Raw genomic sequence first — 12252 nt, 5'->3', positions numbered from 1 at the left:
TGACAACAGTTGGTGCGATTATTCGCAAATGGAAGAAACACAAAAGAACTGTCAATCTCCCTCGTCCTGGGGCTCCATGCAAGATCTCACCTCGTGGAGTTGCAATGATCATGAGAACGGTGAGGAATCAGCCCAGAACTACACGGGAGGATCTTGTCAATGATCTCAAGGCAGCTGGGACCATAGTCACCAAGAAAACAATTGGTAACACACTACGCCGTGAAGGACTGAAATCCTGCAGTGCCCGCAAGGTCCCCCTGCTCAAGAAAGCACATATACATGGCCGTCTGAAGTTTGCCAATGAAAATCTGAATGATTCAGAGGAGAACTGGGTGAAAGTGTTGTGGTCAGATGAGACCAAAACCGAGCTCTTTGGCATCAACTCAACTCGCCGTGTTTGGAGGAGGAGGAATGCTGCCTATGACCCCAAGAACACCATCCCCACCGTCAAACATGGAGGTGGAAACATTATGCTTTGGGGGTGTTTTTCTGCTAAGGGGACAGGACAACTTCACCGCATCAAATCTTGAGTGAGAACCTCCTTCCCTCAGCCAGGGCATTGAAAATGGGTCGTGGATGGGTATTCCAGCATGACAATGACCCAAAACACACGGCCAAGGCAACAAAGGAGTGGCTCAAGAAGAAGCACATTAAGGTCCTGGAGTTGCCTAGCCAAATCTGTGGAGGGAGCTGAAGATTCGAGTTGCCAAACGTCATCCTCGAAACCTTAATGACTTGGAGAAGATCTGCAAAGAGGAGTGGGACAAAATCCCTCCTGAGATGTGTGCAAACCTGATGGCCAACTACAAGAAACGTCTGACCTCTGTGATTGCCAACAAGGGTTTTGCCACCAAGTACTAAGTCATGTTTTGCAGAGGGGTCAAATACTTATTTCCCTCATTAAAATGCTAATCAATTTATAACATTTTTGACATGCGTTTTTCTGGATTTTTTTGTTGTTATTCTGTCTCTCACTGTTCAAATAAACCTACCATTAAAATTATAGACTGATCATGTCTTTGTCAGTGGGCAAACGTACAAAATCAGCAGGGGATCAAATACTTTTTTCCCTCACTGTATATTATACTATATGATACTATATGATACTATATTATACTATACTATATGATATATTATTCTATACTATATTATACTATACTATGATACAGTATATTATACTATATTATATTATACTATATGATACTATATTATACTATACTATACTAAACTATATTATACTATACTATATTATGATATCCTATATGATACTATATGATACTATACTATATTATACTATATGATATATTATACTATATTATACTATACTATGATACAGTATATTATACTATACTATGATATAGTATATTATACTATACGATATTATACTATACTATATTATACTATATGATACTGTGTGTATATGTCTGTGTATGTCTGTGTGTGTATGTGTGTGTGTATGTGTGTGTATGTGTGTGTGTGTGTGTGTGTTTGTGAATGTGTATGTGTATGTGTGTGTACGTGTGTGTGTGTGTGTGTGTGCAGTCATGTGTGAGTGATAGATGGTGAGCATCTACATCTACCAGTACATGAGCTTGCTAGCACCAATGTGTGTTGTAGTGTGTGTGTGTTGTAGTGTATGTGTTGTAGTGTGTGTGTTGTAGTGTGTGTGTGTTGTAGTGTGTGGGGTGTGTGTATTTGTATGTGTGTGGTGGTGTGTGTGTGTGTGTGAAGCGGCGTCAACACCTTATCAAAATCTACTAATTAAACAGCAGAGAGAGAGAGAACTGGAGCGAGAGAGAGACAAGGAGAGAGAGAGAGAGAGAGAGAGAGAGAGAGAGAGAGAGAGAGAGAGAGAGAGAGAGAGAGAGAGAGAGAGAGAGAGAGAGAGAGAGAGACAGAGAGAGAGAGTGAGAGAGAGTGAGAGAATGAGAGAGTGTGAGAGAACGGGAGAGAGTGTGTGGTGTGTGTGCGAGTGTGTGCGTGCACGTGCGCACATGTATGTGGTGAGGGATACAAAAATATTTAAGAAAAAAAATACATCTATTTCAACCAGAAAAAAAGGAAGGGTTTAAAAAGCCCTGTGACTGGGGTTAGAGCTGTGTTAAGTCAAAGCAGAAGTTGTGTGCCTGGCCATGGGGCTTTGATGGCTGCGCTGTGGTGTTTGAAGTGGTCAGCAGGGGGATGGGAGCAGCGTGTGGCGTCAGTGGGACAGAGGGGAGGATGGGGGAGGCTGGGTGGCGACAGCACAGGGCTGGGGACCAGGGGGGGGGGGGGGGGGAGGAAGGAGAGAGCGAGAGGTTAGCGTGGAAGGAGGGAGAGAAGAGAGAGAGAGAAGAGGACAGAGAGAGGAGAGGGAGATTGTGACAGAGCAGCTCTGAGGGGGAGCCAGGGTGGCGACAGCATGGGACTGACGGGGACCCAACTAAGGTGGAAAGAGAGCAAAGGAGAGAGGGGGACAGAGAGAAAAAGGGTACAGAGAAGGAGTGAGGAGGAGAAGAAACAAAAGAGAGACGAAGGCGAAGGAAGAAGGAAGGAGGAAGAAGAAGAAAGAATAAGGAAGAAGGGAGAAGAAGGAAGAAGAAGGAGGAAGAAGGAGGAAGAAGGGAGAAGAAGGGAGAAGAAGGAAGAAGAAGAAGGAAGAAGGGAGAAGAAGGAAGAAGAAGGGAGAAGAAGGAAGAAGGAAGAGGGAAGAAAAAAGAAGAAGGGAGAAGGGAGAAGAAGGGAGAAGGAAGCAGGAAGAAGGAAGAAGGAGCAGGAAAAAGGAAGAAGGAAGAAGGAAGAAGAAGGAAGAAGGGAGAAGGGAGAAGGAAGAAGAAGGGAGAAGAAGGAAGAAGAAGGAAGAAGGAAGAAGGAAGAAGAAAGAAGAAGGGAGAAGAAGGAAGAAGAAGGAAGAAGGAAGAAGAAGGAAGAAGGGAGAAGGGAAAAGGAAGAAGGAAGAAGGAGGAAGAAGGGAGAAGGGAGAAGGGAGAAGAAGGAAGCAGGAAGAAGGAAGAAGGAGAAGGAAAAAGGAAGAAGGAAGAAGGAAGAATAATAATATAATAATATGCCATTTGGCAGACGCTTTTATCCAAAGCGACTTACAGTCATGCATGCATACATTTTTGTGTATGGGTGGTCCCGGGGATCGAACCCACTACCTTGGCGTTACAAGCGCCGTGCTCTACCAGCTGAGCTACAGAGGGAGAAGGGAGAAGAGAGAAGGGAGAAGAAGGAAGAAGAAGGGAGAAGGGAGAAGGGAGAAGAAGGAAGAAGAAGGGAGAAGAAGGAAGAAGAAGGAAGGAGAAGGTAGAAGGAAGAAGGGAGAAGGAAGAAGGGAGAAGGGAGAAGAAGGAAGAAGGGAGAAGAAGGAAGAAGGAAGAAGGAAGAAGGGAGAAGGAAGGAAGAAGGAAGAAGAAGGAAGAAGAAAGAAGGAAGAAGGGAGAAGGAAGGAAGAAGAAGGAAGAAGGAAGGAGAAGGTAGAAGGAAGAAGGAAGAAGGAAGAAGAAGGAAGAAGGGAGAAGGAAGAAGGGAGAAGGGAGAAGAAGGAAGAAGGGAGAAGAAGGAAGAAGGAAGAAGGGAGAAGGGAGAAGGAAGGAAGAAGGAAGAAGAAGGAAGAAGAAAGAAGGAAGAAGGGAGAAGGAAGGAAGAATAAGGAAGAAGGAAGAAGGAAGAAGGGAGAAGGGCGAATGCGTGCCACTGCCCAGAATGGCGTAGTTATTAGACTTCCCCTCCAGTGTGTGTGTGTGTGTCCAGTCAGTCCTCCTGGCTGCCATGATGGAGACATTCACTGCTGAATCATAACTACACTGTTTTCCTTAGGCTCCATGACCACCGTGACGAGTGTATGAATGACAAGAAAGAAGTCAATTTGGGTTTCAATATGTTCTTCTTATTCTGTATGTGTTGCTAATGTTGACCCCGAACCCTGCTACCAGTTACCATGACCTGTGCATAGAGCTGTGCGATATGGCCAAAATATCATATGACTGTATTTTTTATGGACGGTTTGATGGTATTTGGTGGTATTTTATGTTTTGGAATAATACAACTTCTAAATGTGCTTTATGAGTGCGTGACCCTAGGGTGGCAACACATACATTCTAAGTGATTTCAATAGGTATTTCGCCATTCTGATTGTTTTACTCTGTTCAATTCAACTTCAACCAAAAATAATTTCTGCATTTCCTGCACTCATTTCAGATCATTTTCACACTTCCATGTAGGGCTGCACGATATGGGCAAACAATCTAGGTCTTATTTTTAACAAAATGTTGCAATTGCGATTTGACTTGCGATGTTGAGCAAAATACTTGGGTGAACTGTTAGAATCATGGAAATAATTATAATTATAATTCTAATTCTATAGTTAGAATATAATAATGGGAACTTTGAAAACAGTGTTGTTTGACATGACAACGAATGAAAATGCCAGGGAGTTATTGTGACAGGGTAGGAACCAAATTGTTAATAAGTATTTGCTAGGGGACCCTATAGTCTTTGGCTACATTTAATGTTTTCTCTTAGCTACTTCATGTAGCGAACAAATTAATGCTTTGCGTATTCCTCTTTGATTTAGAAGATACTGTTGCACAAACAACATGTTGATTTAGGTCTACACCATCCCTGGTATTACCACGCTGTATAGCTAGTTATGTTTGCTCTGACTCAGTACATTAATTAGCTAGCTAGCCAGCTAACTAGCGATTAGCATTGGTGGCTAACACGATTCAGGTCCAACTTGCTAAGAAAAGACAAACTAGCTGTTTGCAGATGTAAGAAACAAACTAATAGTGTAATTATAGAACGATAGTGGATTTACATTAAGAAGCAAAGTGAAAACAGCATCGTTGTCATCAATATTGTTGCATGTGCTGCATTGACCATACAGACTGAACGCAAGTGTCTCATTGTCGAGGAACAACAAATGCGCTCCTTGAGTGACAGGGGGCGGGGTAGGTCTGTGTCGAAATCTGCATGGAGAGAGAGAGCGGAGAGAGATGACTCAAGTAGCAGAGTAAACTATCAAAATGGACGTATCACATTTAACAAACCAAACATTCAAATACCATTATAGAAGGTAAAGTAAAAAACCAAACCGGTATATCGTAAAATACGGTATACTGCCCAGCCCTATCTGTGCATGAAAAAAGGTATTTTGCGTATATGACAGTCTGTTCCTCCTTCATATCTGCTTTATATTTAGCGTATGTTGAACAAACAGATCTGCCCCCTCTTTCTTCATCATTAGCGATTTCTCAATAGAAACTGAAAAAGATAACTGCTTCTCACTCTGTCTCTCTCTCACGGTGATAGCCAAGGGTTGAAGATGAGTGACCTTCATTCCTCAATACAACAAAATAAAGATAACTGATGTTTTACATCATAAATTAAATTCCTAAAAGATAGGTAGTGCTATTCTCTCTCACCGTGATAGATTAAAGATTAACTGACGACAGTAAGGCGACCCTGACGTTTCCTTTCTCACACACAGCTTCCGGCCTCCAGGATCCTGTCCCCCTTATCATACCTGAACTACACTGATTATTAGGCCAAGATTATCCAATCATAATGTCTAATCTGTTCTCTTTCAATTCTGTAGAGTTCTCCATTTATAACATAACCGTGTAGCTCTCTATGGTTAAAATGTATCCTTAACCACAGATCTAGGATCAGATTACCCTAAACCCCAATCAACATTCACCATTAAAGTACATGAACACATAACTGACCCGTTATCAGTGATTAGGAACAACTTCTACTCAGTTAGAATCTGGCAAATTGCTCTACATAAATAATAATGTGTTGTTGTTCAGGTACTGTAAACCCAGCTTCTAGTCAGCATCTCAAATGGCACCCTATTCCCTATATATAGTGCACTACTTTTAGTGCACTATAAAGGGAATAGGGTGTCAATTGGGTTGCACACAGTCTTCCTTTATCAGTCATACCACAGATGAAGGGCAGCTGAAGGAATGTGTTCCCTCCTCTCTCTCCCCCCATAATGTTTTCCCTCCTCTCTCCCTCCATAATGTGTTCCCTCCTTCTCTCTCTCCCCCATAATGTTTTCCCTCCTCTCCCCCCCATGTGTTCCCTCCTTCTCTCTCTCTCCCCCATAATGTGTTCCCTCCTTCTCTCCCCCTCATGTGTTCCCTCCTTCTCTCTCTCCCCCATAATGTGTTCCCTCCTTCTCTCTCTCCCCCATAATGTGTTCCCTCCTTCTCTCTCCCCTTCTCTCTCTCCCCCATAATGTGTTCCCTCCCCCATAATGTGTTCCATCCCCCCATAATGTGTTCCCTCCTTCTCTCTCTCTTCCATAATGTGTTCCCTCTCTCTCCCCATAATGTGTTCCCTCCTTCTCTCTCCCCTTCTCTCTCTCCCAATAATGTGTTCCCTCCTTCTCTCTCTCTTCCATAATGTGTTCTCTCCCTGTAGGTGGGAGTGAGGGTACGTCAGGGCAGCTGGTGTGCCGGGCCTACCAAGCTGGTACCTGTTGTTGACAGGTGCTGAGTGGTGGGAGTAGTAGACAACAGTCTGCCAATGCCATGCTCTTAATGCCACCTCAGAGTTCACAACCTCACCTGAACTGGGCCCGGTTTCCCAAAAGCATCTTAAGGCTGTGTTCATCATTAGAACCTTCGTAGGAGCATCGTTAAATCGCCGAGCTGTTTCCCAAAACGCTTGTAATCTAACGCCCGCCTCAGACCAGCTAAGTGCGTCGTTACACATTTTCCACCCTCCTGCATCACTTTATACACAGAAGATCTTTGCTAAACATAGAATCACATGGGTTATCCCTCTGTGACCTCCGGTAACTTCAGAACAAAGTTGACTACAAATACAAAGTTGCTAATGCATTTGCAATTGTTACAAACAAGCGAGCTAGAAAAATATGCTTAAAATTTAAACCGAGATGACTGCATTAAATTATAAATACAGTAGACTATAGGCCTATTTCAATCGTATTGAAATACATTTAATGTTCAATCAATTTAGTTATATTTTGCTACTTGCAGGCCACAGTCTAATTTGTCTCAATATATTTAATGATGTGCAGCCGAACATGTGCGCAATGATGTGCCAAATCTTGATTTAGTGCATTATTATAGGGTAAGCATTAGAATAAGCTGCCTCAATATGTGAAGCCATAGGTGGTTATCTCTGATCCATCATCAGAATTGTGGAATAATTCAAATGTTAAGGTAAGATTTGAATGGAGAAAGCTGATCTGAGAGCAGCGTTGGCTTTCTTTTCATCCTATCAGTATCGACACATGCCTCAAAGACTCACTTAGTGAACGTTCTCTTTGCGTGGTGTTTTGGGAAACGTATGTTACATCTTAGTCCTGGCTGTAGGAAAGATTAATCATTAAAGCACTCGTAAGCCTAAGTTCGAGGTCCTGGACTGTAGCAACACCCTCAGAAACTAGTGTGAGAGAGTGTGTTGGGAGACAAAGAGACAGAGAGAGTGAGATGAGCCAGAGACAGTGAGATGAGCCAGAGACAGAGAGATGAGCCAGAGACAGAGAGAGTGAGATGAGCCAGAGACGAGCCAGAGAGAGTGCGATGAGCCAGAGACAGAGAGAGTGCGATGAGCCAGAGACAGAGAGAGTAGGATGAGACAAAGACAAAGACATGAGACAAAGACAAAGACAGATGAGACAGAGAGAGAGATGAGAGAGAGAGAGAGAGAGAAGGATGAGACAAAGACAAAGACAGAGTAGGATGAAACAAAGACAGAGAGATGAGACAAAGACACAGAGAGTGAGATGAGACAAAGACAGACAGAGTGAGAGTGAGATGAGACAGACACAGAGTGAGAGGACACAAAGAAACAGAGTAACAGAATGAGCGAGAGACAGAAGGAGAGACAAGGCAGCAAACAGCCAGGTCCATTCCTAGCAGGTGTTTACAGCACTGTTGAGGTCGTTACGCTCCCCAGCTAAAGAAAACAAATAATGTCGCTCAAACAGAAAGGGGAACTAACAAAGAGTCACTGGCAACAACCAAAACTAAACATGTGGGGCTCCAGGAGGGGTCCTGAAAGACACTCATGAGGGTGTCCACTGGAAGTTGACAACAACTGGAACCTAAAAGACACCCACCATGAGCGCCCACTAAATTTGCCCAAGAAGAGGCAAAAAAAAAGACAAACCCAAACCAAACTTAAAAACAGGAAGCAAGCCAAAAAGTGGAGCAAAACAAAAACAGGGAAGATCAGATAAAGGATTGTTTGTCTGGAAATCAAACTAGGGCGGGCCAACTAAAAGTGTTGACCCTCCACATCTCTCAAGACAACTGGAGTACTGGGCCAGTCACTCTTAAATAGCACCTGGGCCAGCACAGGTGAAACACCTTCCCACTAACGAGATGGCAACCAGCACAGGTGTAACACATACTGACTAACGAGGTGACACCAATCGTTGTGCCCTACGAGCTAACGAGATATATGTGCTAAAGTCCAACCTCAAAAACAAAAGCCTGTAACACCTTCCCCCTTAAGACAACAAATATATCCTATATTTCTGTTGAACAAGTTCGCTTACCACCAACAGGAAACAACTTCCATTGAACAACATAATCAACTTAAATGCGTCACTACACAAATGCGTTGCCTTCTCCAATGTAAACATCGCGTTAAAAAAATTAAATATAAAGACAAAACACACTGTTTTATATTTTATATTGTTGCCTAAAACTCTCATCCACCTGGAACTAGCACAACCAAAACAATACTCATCTCCAACACGGAAAAATTTGCAATCCAAATAAAATGTGAGCCAGGGCTGCTGGTTAAACGCAAAACACAAAAAACAAATTGACTGCCCACCCTTGAAAGACAATCAGCAACCAAGTTATCCTTCCACGGACATGTTTGATTTCAAGGGGAAACTCCTGCAATATCCATAGTAACGTTCTTCTCGTGATTTTCCTCAGTGGAATGGCCTCAGGGAAACGAGTGACAGTGCATATGATGGTCAAGAGAAACTGGTTACCACTCTTTGCTTTGGGCAAAGGACCAACACCACCAGAACCCTGCAGAAAGGTTTGTCAAAAGCAGAAATAGGCTGCAAAGGTGCAACCTGCACAACTTTGTTCGGTTTACCCGTCCGCTGGCAAACATAAAAGGATTTATTGTGAGCCACAACATCCTGTTTCAGACCAGGCCAAATGTAGTTCCGCAAGATACGGTCATACGTCTTGTTGACCCCAAGATGGCCTGCCAAACTACTATCGTGAGACAACATCAGTATCTCTTGTCGAAGTGCAACTGGAACGACAATTTGAGATACACTGGGACAAATGCCTTGCCCAGAAGTGGGGTGAGAACGCCATTTCCTCATTAGAACACCATCTTTGTCAAAGTAACCCACACAATCTTCATCAAACTCCTCCTCTGGACGTATCTCAGCAAAATGAGGGGAGAGGGCAACATCTTTAATCTGTTCTGCAATCAGCTGCTTCCTAGACATCGAACTGTCAACTGTTGGGACCCTCTCTCTTCCTTCAGCGGTCCTACAAACTCACTCACCTTTGGGGCTTTCAAAGAAGAGGTCAACTCAGGAGGTTTACGGAAATCAGGACCACCCATAAACGTCTCGGACAGATCGACCATGGTGAGATCGCTGACATCCTCCTCAACACTAGACTTGCTTTCCGGCGACTTTCTTAGACACACCACGTGTAACAGCACATGCTGGGAACACTCTAGGGTACGTTTCTGATAACCCACCAGATCCGTTATACTATATATTATACTATATATATATCATACTATTATTATACTATATATTATAATATTATTATACTATATATTACACTATTATTATCCTATATATTATACTATATATCATACGTTTTTAATCATCTCATCATATCTTCATGCTGTATGAATAGAAACATATCTAAAGACTTGTCATATCTAAATGAGTCTGAGGCCACAGGAAATACCGTTGAAGACTCGAAGGTGTGAATGTGGCCTGTGAACAGTAGTATAGCCACACACGCACACCTCCTGAGTGATATGGTTATTCATGTATTATTTGCAGAGGTGGCATCACAGATTCAAAAGTGGTGTGGCAAAAACTTTTTTCTGGGGCCTGATCGGGTAAAACTCTGGGTCCTGTTCGTAGGCTATGACAAAAATATTATTATTATAAAGGATAGGTTCCCTTTTCGTCTCTGCTATGGCTATAGGGCTGGGGTTTTTTCTTGTCGGGTAATGTGAATTAGAAACACTCCTGGCCTAAGGTGGATCAAACCATTTCAAACTACCACATTGGTGTTATTCATTCTGAAGCTGATATCAAAAGAGCCAGAGACAACTTCAATGGACAACATACTCTGTAGTTTAGTGAACTACTATAGCAGGCATTGTGCAAAAAAAATGGTTACAATGTCTTTAAATATTAATTTCACTCTAAACACACAATGTTAAGCAGTGGACTTATAAAAAAAAAAAATGCACAGGTTTCAATGTAGAAAAGTATTTTAATGTTATGTCATAAAACCTATTATTTGCAATTATTCATTCTGTAACCTTTACGTAAGGCAGGGTTACATTTAACACTATTACACAGTAGACTTTGTAACAAAGTTAGTTTTATGTGTAAATCATAAACCACTAACCTTGTCTTGTTGTCCTAGTCTCCATCTGACCTTGTCTTGTTGTCCTAGTCTCCATCTGACCTTGTCTTGTTGTCCTAGTCTCCATCTGGCCTTGTCTTGTTGTCCTAGTCTCCATCTGACCTTGTCTTGTTGTCCTAGTCTCCATCTGACCTTGTCTTGTTGTCCTAGTCTCCATCTGACCTTGTCTTGTTGTCCTAGTCTCCATCTGACCTTGTCTTGTTGTCCTAGTCTCCATCTGGCCTTGTCTTGTTGTCCTAGTCTCCATCTGACCTTGTCTTGTTGTCCTAGTCTCCATCTGACCTTGTCTTGTTGTCCTAGTCTCCATCTGGCCTTGTCTTGTTGTCCTAGTCTCCATCTGGCCTTGTCTTGTTGTCCTAGTCTCCATCTGACCTTGTCTTGTTGTCCTAGTCTCCATCTGACCTTGTCTTGTTGTCCTAGTCTCCATCTGACCTTGTCTTGTTGTCCTAGTCTCCATCTGACCTTGTCTTGTTGTCCTAGTCTCCATCTGACCTTGTCTTGTTGTCCTAGTCTCCATCTGACCTTGTCTTGTTGTCCTAGTCTCCATCTGACCTTGTCTTGTTGTCCTAGTCTCCATCTGGCCTTGTCTTGTTGTCCTAGTCTCCATCTGGCCTTGTCTTGTTGTCCTAGTCTCCATCTGACCTTGTCTTGTTGTCCTAGTCTCCATCTGACCTTGTCTTGTTGTCCTAGTCTCCATCTGGCCTTGTCTTGTTGTCCTAGTCTCCATCTGACCTTGTCTTGTTGTCCTAGTCTCCATCTGGCCTTGTCTTGTTGTCCTAGTCTCCATCTGACCTTGTCTTGTTGTCCTAGTCTCCATCTGACCTTGTCTTGTTGTCCTAGTCTCCATCTGACCTTGTCTTGTTGTCCTAGTCTCCATCTGACCTTGTCTTGTTGTCCTAGTCTCCATCTGACCTTGTCTTGTTGTCCTAGTCTCCATCTGGCCTTGTCTTGTTGTCCTAGTCTCCATCTGGCCTTGTCTTGTTGTCCTAGTCTCCATCTGACCTTGTCTTGTTGTCCTAGTCTCCATCTGACCTTGTCTTGTTGTCCTAGTCTCCATCTGGCCTTGTCTTGTTGTCCTAGTCTCCATCTGGCCCACCAGAGGTTTATTCCCTGGCGCCCACTGTAGGACTGATTGGCTGTAAACTCCATATATTCAATCATTAAATCAACTACTTTCAACATTTTCATTGAAAATAATTGTATTGAATGTCACTCATTCTATTGCACTCTATTGTAACCAAACCTGCATTACCAGTTCATATAGTAGGTGTCACTGACTGTCTTGACTGTCTCTGTACTTGTGTATAGCCATCCATCTGTTAGGGTTGGACAAATATGTTCATATTGTCTGTGTAGACTGCTCTGTGGCGGAATTTGTAGTTTTTTTTTACTTTTAAGACAGTTACATTTGCTCCACAAACATTTGTGAATAATCACCAGCAGTGGAAATAAAATAATATGCCAGTGAACATTACTGGACTAACAAACTGACTGACTAACAGTTTGAGTAACTTCAGTATCCCTTGGCCTTGGGTAGCAGCAGCAGATCGTTTCATCTTCTTTATCCTGCGCCAAACACATTTATTCAGTGAGTCTAAATTATTAACGTTAACTGCTGGCTGCATGATTG

The sequence above is a fragment of the Coregonus clupeaformis genome, chromosome 10, assembly GCF_020615455.1.
Source record: "Coregonus clupeaformis isolate EN_2021a chromosome 10, ASM2061545v1, whole genome shotgun sequence".
Lineage (NCBI taxonomy): Eukaryota > Metazoa > Chordata > Actinopteri > Salmoniformes > Salmonidae > Coregonus > Coregonus clupeaformis.
The sequence above is the reverse complement of the archived record's forward strand: the minus strand, read 5'-3'. Positions refer to the sequence as shown.